We start from the raw sequence: 6,863 nt of genomic DNA, 5'->3' as shown, positions 1-6,863 counted from the left end.
GCAGGATTTCACAATTGGCATCAGCCTGCACTTCCCTAATCTTGACAATCAAAAATGTTTCCAGACGTGGCCAGATATCCCCCACGGGGCAAAGCAGTGGAGAATCACTGCTTTGAAGTAATGCTTATCCCATACTTTGACCATTATTGCTCACTTGTACCCAAGCTACTGAAAATAGTCTGTTTTCTGGCTTCTCATCAAACTTTTAGATTCGGCTTAAAACTGTTGTCTGAATCCATGAGACCCAAAACAATGTTTTCTCCACTGCAAGCTCTTCTATATGCAGATGTGCAAATCCCTGCTGATAAGAGGAAGTTCTCTAGGATAATTACCAAAAAAGTACCTATTCTAGGTGGACTAATTTTAAAGTGTTCCTTCTACCCACTAATGCCTTCTGGGACTGGACAAGGCAGGTTGGAGATTGGACACTGGTCTGGACTTCAGGCCCACTCAAGAAGCACCTCTGCATCTGTACAATCTTTTCTGGTAGCCCTGAGTCAGCATACGTAATCCACTCTCAGATTCTTAAAATACATTTCTGACTTTCAGTAAAGAAACCAATTTCCATATCCATTGTGCTTCGTGAGATTGACTTATGGCGATTTAATTTAATAATGTCCTATGGTAATAACTTACCAAAAAGCATTGATAAAACAGGTGTTTGATGGACACACTCACATTTATTGAATACCAACTATGTCAAGCAATGTATTGTTATGCTAGGAAAAGGCCATGAGTATATGTTTCGCTGATAATTTACTCTTCTTAGGAATGTAATAATTAACTATTCTTAGGTATCTAATTATCTAAAATTATGTTTTACAAATGTTATTGGAAGGAGTCAATGAATAGGAATCCAGAAGCAGATATTCCAATAATAAATAGAAAATAACTATCCTGTTTGACAAAGTTATTACAGATAAAATACCCAACATGATCTCTTAAAGGATTCACAGGAGGTTTATTAGTTAGTTAAATTTAAGCACTTTCAGAATTTAAATTCTGGACAATTCAAGAAGTTATTTATACATTACTGGTTAATATGTTAATGCACTGCAGAAACAAACTTCAAAATCTCAGTGGATTAATTCCACAAGGGCTTATTTCTTCCTCCCCCTAATTAGCAGCAACATTTGACTAACTAATCACTCCTTCCATTTCGAATCACATTCTTTACTTCCTCTCCTGGATGCCATTCTTTTTTTTATTTCTCCTTCTACTTCCCTTTCAGGTTCTTTCCTCATTTCCCAGACCTCTGAATATTTGCACGTGTCAGGGCTTGATCCTCACACCTCTTTTTTAAGACTCATGCCTTTGATATAACCCATACACGTTTGACTTCCAAATGTATGTCATGCAAGGCCTCCTGAATGCCAGGCTCATTTACAAGGGCCTATTCAAGGTCTCCACTTGGATATCTAATAGATTTCCCACATTCTGTTTGATTTTACATTCCCCCCCCAAACATCCTCTTTTCTGTGTTAACATGGAAGCAAATGTCAGTTCCATTTTGGTCACTAAGTGCGCTAACCACGAGCTTATCCTTTATTCCTCTTTCTCTTTCCCACTAATCTAGCAACATGACCTGAATGTCAGAACCCACACCTTCTCATCCATACCAGTGCTACCACCCAACACCAAACCACCTTATCTAACTATAACACTATCCTCTTAGACCATGCCTGGTCATAGATTTTTGTAACCTTGAAGTCCCTTTACCACATGGCAATCAGAGTAGTACTTTAAAAACATAATTTCAGAGTACGTCACTCCTCTGTCTAAAATTCCTCAGTACGTAGAAATAGACCTCAAGAAATCCAGATGTTGGAATTAAGAGAAAAGAGTTTTAAAGCAGTTATCATACAAGTATATTTAAGACAGTAAAGAATGTTTATAAGAAAGAGCAGAGAATATCAGTAGATATTGCTGCATATCAGCAGAGAAGTGAAAATAACAAAAAATAAAGTAAGTTTTAACTTTGAAAAGAACAACATTTGGAAAAAATTCACTGGATAGTCTAATCATCAAAAGTTACAGAAGAGGAGTTCCCGTCGTGGTGCAGTGGTTAACGAATCCGACTAGGAACCATGAGGTTGCGGGTTCGGTCCCTGCCCTTGCTCAGTGGGTTAACGATCCGGCGTTGCCGTGAGCTGTGGTGTAGGTTGCAGACGCGGCTCGGATCCCGCGTTGCTGTGGCTCTGGCGTAGGCCGGTGGCTACAGCTCCGATTCGACCCCTAGCCTGGGAACCTCCATATGCCGCGGGAACGGCCCAAGAAATAGCAACAATAACAACAACAACAAAAAAGACAAAAGACAAAAAATAAATAAATAAATAAATAAAGTAATAGGTTTATAAGGCTGTTGATATAAGGGCAAATTAAAAAAAAAAAGTTACAGAAGAAATGATTAATGAAATTATGGGAAAGATTGATAGAATTTATCCAATGTGAAAAACACAAAGAGATTTAACTTATTTTTATTTATTTATTTATTTATTTTGTCTTTCTGCTATTTCTTTGGGCCGCTCATGCGGCATATGGAGGTTCCCAGGCTAGGGGTCACATCGGAGCTGTAGCCACTGGCCTATGCCAAAGCCACAGCAACGCGGGATCCGAGCCGTGTCTGCAACCTACACCACAGCTCAGGGCAACGCCGGATCGTTAACCCACTGAGCAAGGCCAGGGACCGAACCCGCAACCTCATGGTTCCTAGTCGGATTTGTTAACCACTGGGCCATGATGGGAACTCCATACAAAGAGATTTTAAAAGTGTGAAGCCGTGGAGACTTAGAGGAGAATGTCAAGCAGTCTAATGTAGGTGTAATTTGCATCTAAGAAGGAAAAGCAAGACATAGTGGGACAGAAAGAATATATGAAGAAATAATGACCCCACACAGCACTTTTTAATGAGTCCACAGCATACAAAAATTTATCTCACAGTCTGCTTTCAAGAAAAAACCTGTGACATTTGGTGGCAGGAGTGACCCAAGAAAGTCAGTATGGATGGCATTTGAAAGCTGTCAGGCTAGTAATGAATACCTCACCACTTTTGGGAAGTGGAACAAAGAGAGTCCCTGGCAATTGTTAAAACTTCGCCAGTGGTGAATGTGGATAATGCAGCAGTGGCAAGAAATGCCTTACCTTAGCAATCACTTGAAAAATGGGGGAAATAATAATTATAAAGGTAAAGGGGTTAGGTGACAATTGCAAATTTTATGGACACTCTCGAAAAAGATAATAAAGAGCAAAGTATGAAAGCCAGAATGCCTTTTTGGTAGCCTTAAAGAGACTCTCAATTCCTGCAGTGAGAAGATAGAGAAGGCTGAGGACCAGAACTTGGACTTCATATTAAGAGTAGCAGAGCTCCAAAGAACATTAAACTCTTAAACAATGCATATTTTCTATGCCACGGTCAGGGCTCTGGTGGGGAAATGGAACCATGATGGGACTGATAACACCAAAAATCCTGAACCCTCAGATTCCTTAAAGACTAGCATTCTCCCATATTTTGAAGACAATGCAAGGCTTTTTCTCAGCAAGATATGAACTCTCCCAAGATTTTCTCCCCACCTTCTCTGCTGGTGCCTAGGTTCAGAAATAGGCCTAAGTAATGGCAAAATCAGGCCATAGATGTCCTGGGTCTACTAAGGAAGGAAAGGGACACTAATTCAAAGGAAGTGCAGAGTCTAACCAGCACATTCTAGGAGGAGTTGAGACAATGCACGACCTTGGAGTAGAGAGTGTGTGATCAAAGAGGTGCAGCATAAGTTTATGAATTAAGAAACTACAAGCACACAGGATTTAACATCTTGGTAAAGCTTTTGGAAAACAGGTAAGACACAGAGCTTCTGGGCCAGCTCCTACATGGGCCATACAGTTACATTCCCAATGCAAAGCTATGTCAGCCATCTTTCCCTCTGAAGATATATAGAGTGACTGGACATCCTGCAAGCCATGACACTCATCCCTCTAAGGATAATATCATGCTAACTGGAGAGCATAAGGAAAAAGTAACTCTTTGTGGATGTCTTTGGTCAGACAAGAGAGCTCCAAGAAGAGAAAGAACCTCTAAGATGTTTCAAGGACCCACCACAGTAGTAAAATTTTAGGGTCCAGTGTCCTAGGGCATTTTAAGACACTCCCCTCAAAGTATAGGACAAATTATTGCTTCTGGCACATGCACTTCCCACCACAAAGAAAGAACCACAGCACCTAGGAGACATCTTTAGACCTTAGAGACAGCACGTACCATAACTGAGTATAATGCCAAGATTCATTCTGCATGACCTGAAATACTGCCAGCCTTGAATGGGGCCTGGAATAGTAGAAATGGCTTTGCAGGAGATCCTGGCATTGGTGCAAGCAGGCCTGACTCTCACACCATATAACCTCACAAATCCTATGGTATTGGAAATACCAGTGGTACAAAAAGATGATGTTAGATTTACGGCAAACCCTAATACAAGAATCAGCAATGCAGACACCATCAGTTTTGGATCAAAGCCATGCTACCTGCAGCACAGATTTATATTCTGATAGGACATAAAGTGACCATGCAACTAGAACAGCCTTAAGCTCATTTAAGCTTAAATTAAACCTAAAGTTAAGAAGACCAAGAAGAAAGCCAGAGAAAGTTGGAAGTAGTACATACGGAATCAAGAATAAACATGACACTTGAACTACAAGAGCAGCTAGTCTAGACACCCCCATCATTCACTATTTTTTCACCAGGACCTGTCCTTCAGGTCACAAAGGTAATCTATTATCATAGCTGATGGGCGATAAAAAATTTGAGTGAGGTCAGTTCCCTGATGGCCGAGCAGCTTAAGCATCTGGGGTTGTCACTGGTAGGGCGTGGGTTCCATCCCTGGCCTAAGAACTTCCATATACCATGGGTGTGACCCAAAAAAAATTTTTTTTGAGCTTGGTTTACAAATGGATTAGCTTAACATGTTGGTGCAAACCTTAGAAGACAGGAATGAGGGCAAATCCTCCCAGCTAGGCAAAGCTTTGGGCAGTGACCTCGTTGTCTACTTTGCACACAAAAAGAAGTTGCCCGAGCTGAGCTTCAAAAACACAGAGAATCATGGGTAATGGCAAATGGCTTAGCAAGGGAGTCAGGAACCTGGGAGAAGAAAGATCAGAAAATCAGGGACAAAGAGATCTGGGGTAGACACAGGAGTATGTTCATATGGAAAGCGGTATCAAGTGTGACAATTTTCACTTGTGGCTAATGCTCAATAAGAGGATCCCCTAAAGGAGAGACACTAACTGACCAGGTAGACCACCGGAATATGCAAAGAACTCCTACCAATCAATAGTGAAAAGACAACCCAATTAAAATGGGAGAAAAGATTTGAACAGAGGCTTCATAAAATAAGGCAAATGTCCAAGGACATGACTAAGTAATGAACATCACTAGTGAGGAAAGTACAAATTAAATCAACAACAACAACAAAAAGTACTACTTCATCCAACTAAAATAGCTGCAGTTAAAAAGACAATGACAGGGAGTTCCCATTGTGGCTCAGTGGTTAACGAACCTGAGTAGTATCCATGAGGATGCGGGTTTGATCCCTGGCCTTGCTCAGTGGGTTAAGGATCCGGCGTTGCAGTGAGCTGTGGTGTAGGTCTCAGACATGGCTTGGATCCCAAGTTGCTGTGGCTCTGGCGTAGGCCAGCAGCTATAGCTCTGATTCAACCCCTAGCCTGGGAACCTCCATATACCACCGGTGCTGCCCTAAAAAGAAACCCCCCCAAAAAAACCAAACACAATGACAACAATAGAGAACTTATACATTATAGTTGGTGTGTAAATAGCATAACCATTTTGGAAAGATTGATCAGGATGCTTTTTACATAGTTAAACATGTACCCATCCTTTAACTACAAAATCTTAATTCAACTATGCAAGAGACAGGATAATATATATCCACAAAAGCACTTATACGTGAATACCCACGGCACCTCCATTCATGATTTCCCCAAACTTAGAAATAACTTAAATATCAATGAGGTTTGATAAACAGATGGTGATATATTTACACAATGGAATACTACACAGGAATAAAAAAGAATGAATATCTGATACACCTAAGAACATGGCTGAATCTGAAAAAACAAAACATAAAGTCAGACACCAAAAAGTGTTTATTATGTGATTCCATTCAAATGAATTTCAAAAAGAGATAAATTAATCTCTGATGATTAATTGCCTATTGAAGGACTGAATGATTGGAAGGGGGTCACAGAACTTTCTGGGGTAATGGAAATAGTATGTATTTTTTTGTGTACACTTAGGATCCGTGCATTTTACTCTGCATGAATTTTTACCTTAGGATAATTTAAAATAAAAAGTACAATTCAATATTATAATAGTTCTCGGATCCTAACTTCTGCCCCTGATTCTCCTCTCCAGCTCCATAGACCTCTTGCTGTTTCTCATCCTTTGTACTTGCAGTTCTTTCTGCCTGAAAATTATTCTTCTCTCACACAACCACACACTCTGAGCTTTATATGAATCTATATGAATTTTTGCCCCCTCGTGTAATTTAGATCTGTGTGCAAATAGGGACTTCAAATCAAAGAGGTCCACCCTTGCTACCTTATATAAAATAGACCATTTACCATGATCACAATTCATACAGTTTTCTGCTTCATTTTTCTCCTTTCATTCTTTTTTTTTCTTTTTTTTTTCTTTTCTTGGCTGTGCCCATGACATGTGGAAATTCCCAGACCAGAGATCACACCCATGCCACCACAGTGGCCCAAGATGCTGCCGTGACAATGCCGGATCCTTAACCCCAATGAACCACAAGAGAATTCCTTTTTCTTCTCTTTCTTAACACTTATCACCATTTGTA

This window comes from Sus scrofa, chromosome 2 (genome assembly GCF_000003025.6).
Source record: "Sus scrofa isolate TJ Tabasco breed Duroc chromosome 2, Sscrofa11.1, whole genome shotgun sequence".
NCBI lineage: Eukaryota > Metazoa > Chordata > Mammalia > Artiodactyla > Suidae > Sus > Sus scrofa.
Note: the sequence above shows the minus strand (reverse complement) of the source record.